Genomic DNA, 17,778 nt, shown 5'->3' on the forward strand with positions numbered 1-17,778 from the left:
CTGCATTGTCCCGAGCACCGGGGAAAGGCGAGGGGTGGGGCCGAATGGGGAGCCGGAGACGCAGAGAAAGAAATAAAGGAGTCGGGGCGTCGCTTTGGCTATTGGGGCGCACGAATTGGGGAGAGGGGTGTGGGTCTGCGTGCAGCCTGGGCTGCATTGATGGGAGGGGTCTCGAGCTGGGCGTGGGCTGCGGCTGACTGCAGTGAAGGGCCTTCCCTCACCGCCCCTCCTCCCGGAGGTGCCCCTCCTCATCCTGTCTTGCTTCCTTCGCAAATAGCCCGGACCCATCGGCGTGGCTCCCCACAGCCCTTTCCACGCGACCCCAACCGCAGTTCCTTCAGAGTCCTCCCAGCACCAAGAGGCTCGTCCGGCACTCTGGGCCAAGAATCTCAGACCCAGCCTGACTGGGTGGAAACGTGGTCCTTCCCGTCTCCCCAAAAGCCTCCTCTTCCCCACCCCTCTCCACTCCCACTTCCTCCTGCCTGCCCCTAGACTGGACTCTGGGCCCTGCTGGGGACCCAGGAGGGCTGGAGCGCCGCAGGTTGCAGGGATTTGGTGCCATTGGGGAGAGGAGACCACGGGCTGCCCCGTGGGTGGGCGCGAGGGGACGGGCTAAAAGAAAAGCCCCGCAGTGAACCGGGTGGGGGAACCGTAGGTGACCACCCACCCCGCCTCCTGTCTGAGTCAGACCGTCTGCGGGGAGGGGCTGGAGAGTGTGACTGCGGGGTGGAAGGACGACTGGTGACTCGATTTCCTAAGTAGAGGCGGAAAGGGGGGCCTTTGCAGGTGCTGGGGTTTCACACCTGGCTCTTGAGATGTTCTTTTCACCTTGTAGGGTGGAGAGAGCTGAGCCTTCAGAACGCTGAGGGGCAGAGTCTGGAAAACTGGATCAGTATGTGGGGGTGTGAAGAGTGCATGTTTTAAATCTGGAGAGAAGAGGTGAGGCTCCAGAGCCGCAGTTGTGGGGACTGCGGGGAAATGGCCAGCTTGGGTTCGGTAGAGCAGTAGGGCAGGCAGACCTTCCAATTGATCTTTGAGTCACCCACCATTGACCACTTTGAACTAGTCTCCCCTCTCCTTGCGTCTATAACTATGAAGTGTGGGTGACACCTACCTCCTTAAACAGTGTTTTGTGAGTAGAAAATGAGAGGGTATGGAGAAATAACAACCCAGCTTTAAGGTCGAGCTTGTAGTTCAAAAGATGCCATATAAAGGGCATTCTGACTCTCCCCCTACCCCACCCCTAGTTACTGGCATTCCCTCAGTCTTGATTTTACTTTATATAACTTTATACTTATTTACTTGAATATGTGTCCTCCAAATAGAATGCAGTTTCCGTGAAGATAGAGACAGTTTCATCTTTTTCCTAGCATCCTCCAGCAGTATTAGGTCTTTCCTACATTTGTTAAAATTGAATTGCCTGGTAGGGATTGTACAAGCTATGATATTTCCATAGGCATTTTGAAGTACGTCAAGCACATAAACGTTTAATAAATGCTTGTTTGACAAACCTGATTATTCATTTAACAGACTTTTTTTTTTAGAGCCTACAGAATGGGAAGGAAATAGCGTGGGGTAGAGCTTTTTTGGAGTAAAGAAGACCTAGGTTCAAGTTCCTACTTCTAATACATCCTTTTTGTGCTCCAGGCAGATCTCTAAATTTCTAAGTTGTTGATTGAATTGCCAATACGCAGTCAACAGAAGGAGTTTCCACACCGAGGGCTCCATACCTTAAGAAAATGACAGGCCTCAACCTGTCCTTACTGAAAAGGAAGACAGTCCCAGACACAGGATACAAAGAAACAAAGATGAAAAATGGCATAGTCCCTGTCCTCAAGAAATACAGGGAGGGATGTGACATAGTAACTGATATGTATATGTCACTTTAAAGTTCATATATTATCAGATCCTCATTGCAATCCGTGTTCTGGGTTTTATTAACACCATTTTACAGGACGCTGAAGCTCCTAGACAGAATGTGATTTTCTCGTAGTTTGAAACCTCCTCTTCTTAATTTTAACCCTAAAACTATTCATTACATCACAGGTTCCTGATTCCAAATCAGGCCGTTATCTACTATATCCCCCTATCCCTTTAATGTGCTCATGTTAGTATAATAGGAAATGGGCCTGTGACTTGATTGATCTAGGGAACTCCCTCTACCAATGCAGTGCAGTCTCTTCTCTGCATTTTGTTTTTAGAGAGAATCCTAGAGCACTAAGAATTTCAGTGCCCAGGATCACATAATATATATAGTATATATGGATATATGTGTGTATATATATATATGTATATATATATATATGTATATGTGTGTGTACACACACACACACACATATAAACCTGAACCCAGAACTTCCTGGCTCCAAGGTCAGCTTTGTATCCACAGCACTATGCTGCTTCTTCTTGAGTATAACGCAGAGTAAGAAGGTTTAAAGAACCAGGCAAAGTTCTACAAGAAAATCAGAGGGAGAGATTTCAAAGGAAGTGGGAGAATAAAGTTAAGAAAACCCTTAATGGAAATAAATGATGGTACCTGAGCTGACCCCCTAAGGAAAGACAGAGATTTAAAGTGGCAGAGATTAAGCAGGAGTCCGTTTCATTCAAGGGAGATAGCCTATGTAGATGCCCAGAGAAGGAAAGAGCAGAGCAAAAATGGGGAATAGTCAATTGTTTCCTTTGACTAGAGCATAGAGTACTTGAAGGGGAATGATGTGAAGGGCATTAAATGGAGGCCCAGAGGTTGATATTTTATCTCATAGGCAGTAGATTCTAGGTCATGAGTTCTTTACTTTTTTGTTTTGTTTTGTGTCATGGCTCCCTTTTGGCAGTCTGATGTAGCCTAATATTTCTGTGGTTTGTTACTTAGATTCACTAAGGAAGGAAATGCTAAATTTCAGTAGAGGTTAGTAAAAATAGAAATATATTTTTCCCCATCCAAGTTAATAGATGCCTTGAAATCATAACCAACTTAAGAACCTCTGGTTTAGGTGAATTACATATACCAAGATACTGAAAAGGATTGGCAGAGTAGTCTTTGATAAATCATAAAAAATGGGAGAAGGCTTTCTCCAGGTTTTGCAGTACAAATGTCCCAGTTTTCAAAAATGGGAAGAGGGTGGAGTCTACAAATTACAAGCTAGTGAACTTGACTTTGATTCCTTGTAAAATTATAGAACATATTAAAACAATGGTTTGTGAGTATTTCAGAAGTGGGAGTTATGATCACAAGGAGCCAGCGTGGTTTCAGTAAGACCAGGACTTGCCAAATGAACCTAACTTCCTTTCTAAAATTAAAAACAATTTTTTTAAAGAGTTACTGGTCTGGTAGATCAAGGGAATGCTACAGACATAATAGAACTGGATTTCAACATCTGTCATCTGTCTTTATTGACGAGAGAGATGTGGGCTGGGTTATAACATAAGTAGGCTTGGTACATGTAAGTGTCTTTGGAAATGACCAGAACAAAAGAGTAATTAATTTGGAAAGAAGTCTCTGGTGGGATGGCCCAGATATATATTCTTGGGTTTCTGCTGGGTAACATTTTATCAGTGACTCTGATGAAGATATGGATGGCAGACTTATCAAATTGGCAGATGACACAAAGCTCAAAGGGTTTGTTAACATAAATAATTAACCGGACAGTTCAAGTCCAGTCAAATCACTGGACAGATAGAAATGATTCTAACAAGCTCAGCTTGCTAGATTCACTCCATATTTGCCTTTATATACACTGTGTTTCATCCAAACTATTGCCAGGAGTCATCATTCCATCTTCAGTGTCCCCCATACCCATCTCTCCTCTGCTGCTTCAGGATTCAGCTTAGGTGCCACCTCTAAAAGCTTCCCTAATTCTCCCCACCCCCTAGTTGCTCTCTCCCTCAAATGTTGGTATTTATCTGTTTATATGTTGTACCCACCTAGTATAATGAAAGCTTTTTGAGAGCAGGAACAATTTTGTTTTGGCTTTGCCTCTGTGGTACTACAAATAATAGCCATTTCATTGGCGAATTTCATTGGTGAAATTTAAGAGGGATAAGTTTAAAGTCCTACGTTTGTTTTGAAAAATCACTAAACAGGCCTAGACACATCAAATCTATACTATGTATAGGTGGGAGGGAGGGGGTGGAGAAGAGATACAAAAACAACAACCAAAAAAAATCCTCAAGGAAAAGACATTCTATTGGAGGGGCAAAGAAGTATATGCACAGCAAAGTAAACACATAATGTATATGTACAGAGTAATGGGGTGGGGGTCATTAGAAATGAGGATTGGAATAGGCCGCTTGGATGAGTGTTACTTGAGCTGGGCTTTGAAGGGAACTAGAGATTCCAGGATATGGAGGTGAGAGGGAAGCACATTCCAGGGATGGACAAAAGGATGGAGAAGGAAGATAGAATGTGAAAGAAAACAGCAGGAAGGCCAGTTTGGCCAGAATATAGTAGGAGTAAAAGGGAGTAATGCATGACAAGCTTAAAAAGGTAGTCTGGAGTCACACGGTAAAGGACATTATATTCTGAATAAAGAAATTTATATTTTGTGTTGGAGGCCACAGAGAGTCTCCACTCAAAGTTTTTGAGCAGGAAGCCATGTGCCTTAGGAATATCATTTTGGCAGCATTGTGAAGAAAAGAAGATGGGAGATCCTTATTAAAGCAGGGAGATTGGTTAAGAGGTATAACTATTGTCTATCATAGATAAATTGCCAAACTACAAGATAAGGAAAATTACTTTATGCTGCCAGAAATGAAGAGTTCACTTACCAAAGAGCAACAATTGGTATCAAAATGGATTTTTCAAGGAATGTTAGGGAAGGTATAGCATAAACCGGAAGGCCAATGGGCCATGAACTCAGAATTATCTACTTAGTAAAACTCCACATGTTTTATGAAGATAGGAGACGCCTATTTGAAAAGAAAACAGATTTTGAAAAGTTTACAAAAAGATACAGCACTTACAGGAAGTCTTCAAATAACAAAATTGTAGCAAAAAAAAAAAAAGATCATTTAAAAACAACTGAAAAAATCCAATTGTTAAAGAGGTGTAGAGGTATTTTATTGACTGAATTATTTAACTGGAAGGTGAAAAATTAGTCTGGGAAGGGGATGGGGCAAAGTGATCCAAATAAAACTCCAAATCTAAAGTGGCAGACCAAGTTTAAGTGGTTTATGTGGTTATCAATGGAAGAAAATCAAGAAAAGTTCAGATAATTCTGAATAATAGAAATAATAAGATTTAGATGGCATGTATTCCCTTCAGATACAGTGGCTGAAGAAAATGCAAATCTAAGAATTATAATGATAGATACAGATAAGCTAAATTCCTCTATCCATTCCTGCCCAAAAGTAAAAAAAAAAAATTACAGAAAGGATTGAAAATCAGAATCCAGCAATATGCTGTGTACAGAAAACATTTGATCCAGAAAGATAACAATTAATTTTAAAAATATGAACAGTAACTGTAATACCAGTAGTTGACATTTAGTTCGCAGTTTTAAAGTGTACAAAAGCAATTGACAACTAAAAGTTTGAGCTAAAGCTTGCTGTACTGTTTAAGTTTTCTTTAGGTATTTACTGGCAGTGTGACCTGTTTCCTAGGGTTCCTCATCTGTGGAAATGGGGGTGATGGTGTTTTCCTCACAAGGTTGTTATGAGAAAAGCACTTTGTACCCCTTAAAATTCTACTTGGATGTGAGCTAGGGTTGTTTTTATTACTGTTAAATAATGAAAAACAAATGGCATTAATCAGACAAAGCTGAATTCAAACTAGAAATAGATAAAGATATGCTCAAAGGCTCCATAAAAATGAGAATGTATCCATCTTAAATATATTTGCATCTAATAATTCTGCAGCAGAATTCAAGAAGGAAAACCTCATAGCCTTGCAGGGAGAAATAGATTTTTGAAATAATGAATCTATAAGGAAATGGTGCATATTTATAAGGCTAAAATTACATACTTAGATGCACCCAAAGGACATGAACAGACAATTTACAAATGAGGAAATAGACTAATGACTACATGGAAAAATGCTTAAGCTTCTTAATAAGTAGAGAAGTTCAAAGCAAGACAAACTTAAGATACTATCTTTAGAGCTAGGAAAACAATATGCAAAGTGACTACAGCAGTGTGAATGGAAAGACTGACACACTAAAAAAATCAAAAGTAAATGGAACAGAATTATAAAGATCTAGCAGGGGTGGGGAACCTTCCGCCTCGAGCCCAGATGTGGCCTTCTAGGTCTTCAAGTGTGGCCCTTTGACTGAATCCAGACTTCACAGAACAAATCCCCTTAATAAAAGGATTTGTTTTGTAAAACTTGGACTCAGAATAGGCAAGGAAGAAACTAAGTTATCACTCTTTGCAGATGATATGATGATTTACTTAGAGAATCCTAGAGAATCAAGTAAAAAAATACTTGAAATAATAAAAAACTTTAGCAAAGTTGCAGGATATAAAATAAACCCACATAAATCTTTGGTGTTCCTATGTATTACTAATAAAGCCCAAAAGCAAGAGATAGAAAGAGAAATTCCATTTAAAGTAACTGTAGACACTATAAAATATTTGGGAGTGTACCTGCCAGGACAAACCCAGGGCCTACATGAACACAAATACAAAACAATTTTCACACAAATAAAGTCAGATCTAAATAAATGGAAAAACATCAATTTCTCGTGGTTAGGCTGAGCTAATATAATAAAAATGACAATTTTACCTAAATTAATTTACTTATTCAGTGCCATACCAATCAAACTACCAAAAAATTATTTTACAGAGCTGGATAAAATAACAACAGAATTCATCTGGAAGAATAAAAGGTCCAGATAATCAAGGGAATTAATGAAAAGAAATGCGAGGGAAGGTGGCTTAGCCATACCAGATATTAAACTGTACCATAAAAAAGCAGCTATCAGAACTACTTGGTACTGGCTAAGAAACAGAGTGGTGGATCAGTGGAATAGGTTAGGTACACAAGACATAGTAGTCAACGACTATAATAATCTACTCTTTGATAAACCCAAAGAATCCAGCTTCTGGGTTAAGAATTCATTATTTCACAAAACTGCTGGGAAAATTGGAAAATGGTAGGGCAGAAACTGGGCATAGACCAATATCTTACACCATATACCAAAATAAAGTCAAAATGGGTTCATGATTTAGGAATAAAGGCTGATGCTACAAGCAATTTGGGAGAACAAGGAATAATTTACCTGTCAGATTTATGGGAAAGGGAAGAATTCACGACCCAGCAAGAGATAGAGAGTATTACAAAGTGCAAAATGGATGATTTTGATTATGTTAAATTGAAAAGCTTTTGTACAAACAAAGCCAATGCAACAAAACAGAAAGTTGGGAGAAAATCTTTACAACCAGTGTCTCTGATAAAGGCCTCATATCTAAAATATACAGGGAATTGAACCAAATTTATAGGAATACAAGTCAATCCCCAACTGAGAAGTGGTCAAAGGATATGAACAGGCAGTTTTTAGAGGAAGAAATTAAAAATATCTATAGTCATATGAAAAAAATGCTCTAAGCACTGGCCCTGGAGTCAGGAGGACCTGATTTCAAATTCAGCCTCAGACACTTGACACATGCACTAGCTGTGTGACCTTGGGCAAGTCACTTAACCCCAATTGCCCTGCCAAAAAGCAAAAAAAAAAAGAACAACTGCTCTAAATCACTATTGATTAGAGCAATGCAAATCAAAACAACTCTTAGGTACCACATCTCTTCTGTCAGATTGGCTAACATGACAAAACAGGAAAATGATAAACTGATAAATGCTGGAGAGGATGTGGGAAAATTGGATCATTGTTACATTGTTGGTGGAGTTGTGAACTCATCCAGCCATTCTGGAGAGCAATTTGGAACCATGCCCAAAGGGCTATAAAAATGTGCATACCCTTTGACCCAGCAATACCACTTCTAGGACCATATTCTAAAGAGCTCATACAAATGGAAAAGGGACCCGTATGTACAAAAATATTTATAGCAGCGCTGTTTGTGGTGGCAAAGAATTGGAAATCAAGGAGATGCCCATCAATTGGGGAATGGCTGAACAAGTTGTGGCATATGAATGTAATGGAATACTATTGTGCTATGAGAAATGAGGAGCAGATGGACTTCATTATAAACTGGAATGACTTATATGAACTGAAGCTGAGTGAGGGGAGCAGAACCAGGAGATCATTACACGTGATTGCAGATACATGGTATCGGTATCTGTAAGGACTAACTTTGATAGACTTGACTCCTCTCATCAGTGCAAGGTTCAAAGGCAGCTCCAGAAGACTCATTATGGAAAAAGCTATGCACATCCAGAAAAGGAATTATGGAATCTGAATGCAGACTGAGGCAAACTTTTTGCTTTCTCTTTTTTTTCCCTTCTTTTTTGGTTTTGTTTCTCCTTTCTCGTGATTCATTCCTTTGGTTATAATTCTTCTTTACAACTGGACTATTATGTAAATAAGTTCAATGTGAAGGTATATGTAGAACCTACATTGGATTACATGCTGTCTTGGGGGGGAAGGGAGAGGAGAGGGAGGGAGAGAAAATTTGGAACCCCAAAACTTGTGGAACTGAGTGTTGTAAACTAAAAATAAAAAATAAATTTATTAATAAAAAAAGAAAAAGAAAAACAAAACAAAACTTGGACTTAGTCAAAAGGGGGCACCCGAGGACGTAGAAGGAAGGCTCCATGTGGCCTTGAGGCCGCAGGTTCTCCACCCCTGATAGCAGGACTCTAATGAAGAGAGAGGTGAGAAGACACCCCCAACCTACCCTTTCATGGCGATAAGAGATCCACAGGGGTCACGCATTGCACATGTTTTCAGGCTATATGAATGTATTGATCAGTTATGCTGACCTTTTGTTCCCTCTCTTTAAAAAATTATCATATAGGATGTCTCTCTGGGTCAAGGAGAAGAAGGATAACTATGGTGATGTAAGAAACAGAAAATACCAATAAAATCTTTTTTTAAAAGATACCATCTACACTCATTCAAATGGTAAAATATCAAAAATGACTAATAACAATAGTAGCTAACATATATTATCATAAGGTTTGCAGAGCTTTTTATATATGCCATTTTATTTGATCCTCACAAAAAATTCAATGTTGCTAGTGCTGTGGGGTAACCACCACTTGTGTTTATGATGGGACTGCAATCTGGTGCAGCGATCTTGAGTAGCACTGATCATGCTTTTTGATCTAGCAATTCCATTGCCAAAGCTCTATCCTAAAAACATCATGGTGGGGGTGGGGAGGAGAGAAAGGGTCTATCATCCCCCCCCCATACAAATATTTATAGTTGTTCTATTTGTACTAGCAAAACCTTATATTCACTGATTATAGAATGGCTGAATAAATTATGGTTTTATTCACATAATAGAACATCCACATATAGTAAGAAATGATAAAGGTGAAGCACACAAGGAAATATAGAAAGATCTGTAGGAGGTGGTACAAAAAGAAATCAGCAGAACCAAAGCTGAATATACACTAACTATTCTATTAAAGAAGAAAGGTGGAAGAAGTACAGGAGAGGGAAAGAAAGAAGAAAGGAAAATGGATCGAAAGATGGTGGAGCTTTGGTAGGTCAAGAAAGAACATAAAACAAAGAAATGTTCTCTTTTGATTGATAAGTAATGCATTGTCTTGTTAACTCTAAGACATTTTCAGGGTAAGATTTTGCCCTTCATGGTTGCTGACAGTCATTGTTTGTAACTTTTTTTGAAGTGGAGATGAGAGTTTTCAGAGATTCTCAACAAGGAGATTCTTGTTCAGGTTTAAAGTTAGACTACAAGCTCTGTGGGCTCTTCCAACTCTTGAGTTCTGTAATAAAGTCTTCTATTTTGATGGTTTATTGGAAAAGTCTAAAGGAGTGCTCCAGGACCCTCCCTTGCTTCCAGATAACATTAAAGAATGTGCTTTTTATTTTATTTTATTTTTTAAGAATGTGCTTTTTAACAGTGACCTTCTGGAGAAAATGCCCTTTGTTACATAACTCAAAGGAATAACTGAAGGAGAGACTGGTTGTGTAGGAGTACTTTGTATAATAGGAGGATATCAACATTTAGGCTGGTAAGTCCTTTGGAGCACCCCCATATCTCACCATGTGGATGGCTACACACTTCACTTACATCTAGGGATGCCTGTGAACATTGTCCTGCAATCCAGCATATTTTTAATTATGTCTCAATCTTACTTCTTATCATAAACTCTAAGAAAGCACGACATAGGGAGAAAGAAAGACCTGTCAGAGGAAATATAGCCAACAGTAAAAGCTATACATATCTAGTTTCCATCTAAATCAAATATGTTATCTTTAGATTTTATGTTTTAGCTCTCCTGCTCCCTTCTATTATATTTAATACTAATTTTAATATTCAACATTACACATCATAAAACAGCATTATTATATCCTTAAATTATTACTTATATACTATGAGAAACCCCAATCAGTACAATTTCCCCTCCCTCTTGTCTAGACTTTCAAGACTTCTTTAAAAAATATATTATACTCAAGCTTTTTCCTTCTCATCCTTTTTTCTTTGTTTCTTTTTTTTTTTCAAAATTTTAATGATGTCTTGTTTTTTAATGTCACCTACAATTCCCAGTTTAGCCCTTTGTTTCCCAATATTTCCCTTTGTTTCTTTAAAAAAAATAAAAGACCTTACAAGAGTATCCAGATTTGATGGGTGATGGGAGAAAGGAAATAAAAGTCAGTTGAGCCCACCCTCCCTGATATATCATTTCCTTTAGAAGAAGATGAAAAGTAGACCAGTTTCTCCTCTCCCTCCTCTACCTAGAGTAAAGCTGTATTCTCTCTCTCTCTTTCTCTCTCTCTCTCTTTTCTCTCTCTCTCTCTCTCTCTCTCTCTCTCTCTCTCTCTCATTTCTCTCTCTCTCTCTCTCTTTCTCTCTCTCTCTCTCTCTCTCTCTCTCTCTCTCTCCTCTCTCTCTCTCTCTCTCTCTCTCTCTCTCTCTCTCTCTTTCTCTCTCTCTCTCTCTCTCTCTCTCTCCCCCCCCACCCTCTCACTTTTTCTCTCTCTGTCTTTGTCTGTCCCCCTTTTTCATGATATGAATATACAATGTGACCTAGATTTGAAGGAAAAACAAAAAACAAGAAAACAAACAAAACTGATGCCACCTCTTTTGTCTTCTACATTTTTCTACATTTCTTCCAGAGAACTAATGCTACCTTGCTTTCTGATCCAATCTGTCCCTAAATGTGATAGATAAAGTTTAGGTGAAATGGTTTCAGTCTAAGTAAGAAATAAGGAATTATAAGACATGTACAAGAATAAACCTGGAAAAATTTATATGTTTTATATAGGTAATGGAGCCCAAAATTTTTCTTCAGGCAGTTTTCTTGGTATAGTAATAAAAAATTAACTTTTCCAACAAGAAAATTGTATTATTAAAGAGCACTCAGTCTCATTCATTTTTATTTTGACCTTAGAAAAGGCATAATGTTAATTGCACAGGGGATCCAGAGAATTAGTTACTCCCAATTTCATTTGGATCTCTGTAAAATTCATAAAAATATTTTTGCCAAAATTATACAGACTGTAAAGGACTATTGCTTTGTGTTCAAAGCAACATTTAAAAACATTCTTTTAAAACCCTCCATACACATGAGAACATCAAAAAGTTTGAAGATAGGCCTAATTTACATTTTAGAATTCTCCCCTCTCCCAATTCTACCTGCATTAAAAGTAATGATAATTTACCATAAACACCATATTACTTTTTACTTGCATTTCCTGGAATATATCAAATCCCACTATGACTGTATGTATTATTTTCTAGCATATTCATAGCTCTGATCCTGTGTCTTGTAAGTGTTTCATTTAGTTGATGATTTTAGATAGTGATGCTAGAGAGCTGCTCTTCTGCCAGATACTGAGAGTTTTTTGTTTTATCTTTGTCATAAGTGACTTCAGCTAAACAGGATATGGTAGACTCTCAGATTCTTTTTTTTTCCTCTTAATTTCCAGATCAGCTTTTGAGGGATGAAAGCAGGGAATGGAAAGGAGTTGGGCATAGGTATGGAAAATATGTCCTTAATTAGCATAGTTGGGGACAATGTAGGGAAGAAGACAAGATACAATTGAGGACATATATTGATCATAGTCCTGATTTTATTATATTGGTTTCCCAACCTCCCTAAGGTCTTCTAGGACTTCTTAAAGGGCCAATGAAAATTGAGAAACTAAGCAGCCAGAAAGAAAAGTTGGGTTCCCAGAAGGATTAAAAAAATTAACAAGTGGAGTTATTCATCATAACCCAGTTAAACCACCATCTCGATCTTTTTCTCCCTCTGGTTTTCGTCGTTTTGTACTCCCTGATCCATTTCAACATACTGGCTTTGTAGGCTAACTCAATTCAATTAAATAAACACTTATTAAACACCTACTATGTGCCAGGCACTATGCACTGGGGATACAAAAAGAAGCCAAAGACAGTCTCTGCCCTCAAGGAGGTTATAGTTTAATGTGGGAGACTACACAAGCAAACAAATACAGTTATCCTTTCCACATTGAGGGGGATAGGGGCCAGGCCACACCTGTGTACTGGAAAAACTGAGTAAAATTTTTTGGCCTTGCTTCATACCAGAGAAGAAGTCTGAATTATTATGATATTAAAAGATAAAATATTATGTAACACTATCCATATATTTTATACATTTCTGAGTTTCTAAACTTTTCTTGTGTTGTCTATTGGCCTTCCTGTGTCACCTATGGCTTTCGCACAACTCCCCCAAAATTCCCATTAATTTCTTATGCCGACCTGTGATATATCAAAACCAAGATGGGGGAAGTTGAGATGTGAAGGGATAATTGTATAGGTAAAGCAAACTCCATGCAGGGCACCTAGGTGGCACAATGGTTAGAGCTCTGGGTCTGAAGTCAGGAGGACCTGAGTTCAAATTAGACCTCGGACCCTTACTAGCTGTGTGACCCTGGGCAAGTCACTTAACCCTATTGGCCTCAGAACATCATCTGTAAAATAAGCTTGAGAAGGAAATGACGAACCCCTCCAGAACACCCCAAATGGGGTCTCAGTGGGACATGACTGAGATGACTCAACAACAATCACGTGCAAGATCGTTCACAGAAATGACTATTCTCTTTCTGTACACCCCCATCCCCAACTATCTGAGAGGGTAAAGATTTATCTACAAGGAGTAGATGGCGTGTGCTGGGTTGTGGTGGCCGTAGTTGATTGGGCTGGAGTGGCCGGCCAGAACGCAGATGATTTAGGGCTTTATAGGACTCTACTAAGGCTGAGGAAGCAGACAGACATTAGACATTCCCCAATACAGGCAGGTTATATTCCAAGTGTGTGCTTTTAAGTCAGTTGTCTGGAAGTAGGAGTGCATAGGGAAAATGTTACAAATTATGGCAAGACTCCCAGGCCAGCATACAAAACCCATAAGGAAGCTGAAATGCTGTAGGTTTGCAATGAAAAAAAATTGTTTTTAAACCATTGTGTTTGTACAATGATTTTATTTTAATACAGTCATTAAAAAACAAAACAAACACTAAATTGAATAAGAAATTTTTTACATATATATATATATATATATATATATATATATATGAACAAGAGATTATTTTGTTTGCTCAGAAAAGTATGTTTAATTGTAATATAAAGAAGAATCACAAAACTTCAGAGTTGGAAAAGACCTCTCAAAGTTTTCCAGTCCACCTTTCACTGGAATTTGTGTACACTCTAGAAAGGCCGCGTGGACATTTTCAAGCATATTAGAGGTTGATGGTATTGGCTCTTGTGTCTAATTTCACTAAAAAGGTTATGACTTCCTTTTTTCTTGATGCAGAGATATCTCTACCATAGTTATTAACACTAATTACTGACATTTATATAAGTATCATAAATTACTTTCCTCACAACAAGTCTATGAAGCAGGTATTACAAATCTTATTTTTATTTTATAGAGGAGGAAACAGACAAAGTGACTAGTTTATTTTACAGAGGAGGAAACAGACAGATTAAGTGACTAGTTGAGTCATTACAAAGTTAGATTTACTAGGGAACCTGAATTCGGGTTTCCTAATTCTAAGGCCATTGCTTTTTAAACTATACAATTAGACTGTGAGCTTCTTGAGAGCAAGGATTTTCTGCCTTTCTTATCCCCAGCACCAGTGCCTGGTACGAAGTAGGCACTTAAATGTTTACTGACCAACATGGGAGCTGCTAACATTATGCAGGCATTGTGCTAGTTTCTGGAGCCTAGGGCCAGCATGCTTTTCTCTGACTCTAAAGCCCATAAAAACATGTAGAAACTCCAAGGGTATATTATGATACATCTGAACTTGGAAGTGAAGGACCAGTTGGGGCTCAGGCTGGAGTAAGGCAGGGCTGAAATTTTTCACCAAAATAAGTGAGCAGATCACGCAGTTAGAAGGTAAGCCAGCTTGGGATCAGAAAAATTGAGAGACAGATTAAAAGAGCATGGCAGAGTGGATAGAGTACAGTCTTGGAGTCAAGGGACCTGGGTGGGACTTGAATTCCATGCCAGGCACTTATCCAGGGTCACCTACCCATTCATTTTATTTTTTAAAATCTTAGTTTCCTCATCCATTGGTTCAGTTGTGTCTGACTCTTTGTGACCCCATTTGGGGTTTTCTTGGCAAAGGTACTAGAGTAGTTTGCCATTTCCTTCTCCAGCTCATTTTACAGATTGAGGAACTGAGTCAAACAGGGTTAAGTGACTTGCCAGGGTCACACAGCTAGTAAATGTCTGAGGCCAGATTTGAACTCAGGAAGATGTCTTCCTGCCTCCAGGCTCAGCACTCCATCCTCTTTGTCACCTAGCTGCCCTTTCCTCATCCATTATATAGAGATAATACTACCCTCTATACTTTTTAGTATTCTTGTAAGGAAAGCATTTTGTAACCTTAAGGCACTATACAAATGTAAATTATTTAATAATAAGGAGGGGAGAAAAAGGTAAGACGGCAAAAGTTTGCTTGAGCTCTGATGCAAAACCAAGATCTCTCACAGGAGAATAAATTGTGCTGACTGCATCTTCTGGTGAAGTGCAGCCTTTAAATGGATGACTCAGGAATTCCAGAAAGTCCCACCTCCAAAGAGGATAGCCTTCCCTGGCCTTAAAGGAGCCAGGAGGTTTAGGTTAGGTCAGCATAATATCTTGAAGGTTTTCATCTTTGAAGATCTAGGAGTCAGACTTACAGAGATAATATTGCATCTTTAGGGTCATCAGCATGACCTACCAGATGGACCTGGACAGTCATTGTTCAGTTCTTCCCTCAGGGTTGGGCCACAAGAACTTCATATGGTTTGGTCAACTGTCATTACCTCGAATTCTTCTCTGATTAAAATTAAACATCCCTTGTTCCTTCAAGGGTATTTTATATATAATGGCCTCCAGATTTTTCACTGTCACTCTAAGCTGAAAGAAAGGGCTTAGTGTCTAATATATAAAACAATAGGTTTGGACTAGAGAATTGAAATTGGAGAAAAGACTCCCATTCCAATTCTGGTACAGCTACTAGCTACTTCCTACCTTTCAGACCACTCTAATCTCCTTTGCTGCATCTTCCTCCAGGTCATGCATGCTAACTTTGAGTGTCCTACAAGGGTCTGTCCTGGGCCTTCTTCTCTTCTCCTTCTACACTATCTCATTTGATGATCTCCCATCAACTCCCATTTAACTCCCAAGAGTTCAGTTATCATTTCAGTGATGATTCTCATATTTCTTTATCAAGACCTAACTTTTCTTCTGACTTACAGTCTTGTATTACCAACTGCCAAGTGAATATCCCAAACTGGATGTCCCACAGACATCAGAAACCCTACATAGACTTCATGAGGTTAAAGAAAAATGATGAGGTAGGGAACCATGTGTTTTTAGGGGTGCTTGAGACCCCAAAACACCTACCTGCTGGGTCCTGCCAAATGAATTCGACTCAAGCTTTCTCAGCCAAGGAAAAAGACAAAGTTTATTAAAGATTCGCCATATTGGGTTGTCTTAAGAAATCTTACCATTTTGATGCTTGTTTTCACAAGCAGGCCAGATTCAATCTAATGAGCTAGGTTGAATCCGAGCACCTTCAAGGAGGCAAGTTGAGACTTATATACAGAAAGATTGTGGAAGGGATCTAGGGGTGGTCAAGTAGTCTGGGGTGACTAGAGGAGGGGTTTAGAGCGGACTGGGGTGAGTGGGGTGAGGTCAGACTCCAGGGTGGGAAATAACTGAAGGCTACCTGGAGATGACAGACAATAAGAGAGCTAGATATTTTGATCAGGATCAAGGGTGGGAAACAGCCAGAAGGCAATCCAGAGATAGCCAGACATAGTCTGAACAGTCATCTGGAAGTTGATGGCTTGGAGCCTGGAGGAGACAAACATGGCAAGGAGGTTAAGCAAACAAAGACCAAACAGACATTATAAGAGTATAGAGAAAGGACAATTTCCCTGGAGGGAATTAAAGATGTCCATTTAATACCTAGCTCCCCTAACCATTTGTTCTGTGTACCACACTGCTTCGGGGTTCAGAAGTGTGTGGCACACCCAAAGAATTAGGTCAGGGGTATCTAAAAACAAGGTTTGATATTTGGTGAGCCTGTGGCTAGTCAGCCACTGGATGCTCTGAACTCCATGAGGAGTCAGAACTTCCAGGGGCTGGTCAGCTAGAAGTTTAGAAGCTTCCTCAATTGGAGTTGCTATGGCAGCCATGGAGTCTAATTGTTTTGAAAAATAAGTAACTGGCTTGGGGTCAGGTCTTAAGGCCTGCGTTAGGACTCCCAAAGCCTGTCCTCTCCTTTCATCAATGTACAGAGTGAAAGGTTTTACTAGATTAGGTAGATCTAATGCTGGAGTGGTGGTCAATTTAGTTTTCAAAGTCTTAAAGGCTTTAGCTTGGTCTGGGACTCACTCTACAAGGATTGAGTCAGGGCCTTGAGTAGCAATTAACAGTTGCAGTCCCTCCCAGGCCTTGGGCTTAATTGGATATTGAAGGTGATGGGGGAACACTTTAGGATCTTGGAGGAGAACTATGGCTGGGGTGGCAGCAGTAGCTCGCCCAGGAATTCCTTGATCCCAAACAATTGGCCCAACCCTCTCCCACACCTCTGAGGGAACATGGGGAGGTCTGGTAAAGAGAGGGAAAAGGGAGTTATGAAGTTTAACTAGAGAAAATTGGCTCCCCAATTTCACCATCAGGTCCTTTCCCAACAAGGGGGCAGGGCCAGAGGAGAGCATAAAGGAGTGTTCAAACAACAGATCCTCAAGTAGGCTGGGGAGGGGGTATGTCTGGAGACATCCCTTAATTTCTCCTTCAATGCCCATGAGGAATGGGTAGGGCCAGAATAATTGCCTAAAACAAGAGAACATAGCCATGATAAAGTGGGTAAGCTTACCTCCTGCCTCAATTTTGCCCAGGGCTCGGTGAAAGAGGTGGAGAAAGTGGGAGCACTGCCAAGCCCCAGGCTTTCCTCTCCTTCAGAGTCTTGAGAAGACTGGAGGACAGGGTACTGGGAGGGGGCTCCATCACTTTTCCAACCTCAGGGATAATCTTTCCTCCAATGTCCCTCCTGGTCACCTGCTGGGCACGGTCCTGGAGGCATGGATCCTGGGGGCTTTCTCCAGGGGGACGCCCTAGAGGGTCACTCCTTGGACCAGTGACCCTCCTTGTGGCATCAAAAGCAGGTTTCCCCACTGACCAAGTTGCAGGGCTTCCTCCAAGGGGGCCCTCTGGAGGGGCACTCCTTGGGTCTTTTC

General features: G+C 40.0%; 1 pseudogene; it reads right to left on the reverse strand.

Annotated features, from left to right (window-relative positions):
* Positions 1-337: 337 nt before the first annotated feature.
* The window catches only part of LOC118835248, a 49,985-nt pseudogene continuing 32,544 nt past the window's right edge, over positions 338-17,778 (reverse strand).

Source organism: Trichosurus vulpecula, chromosome 1, assembly GCF_011100635.1.
Source record: "Trichosurus vulpecula isolate mTriVul1 chromosome 1, mTriVul1.pri, whole genome shotgun sequence".
Classification (NCBI taxonomy): domain Eukaryota; kingdom Metazoa; phylum Chordata; class Mammalia; order Diprotodontia; family Phalangeridae; genus Trichosurus; species Trichosurus vulpecula.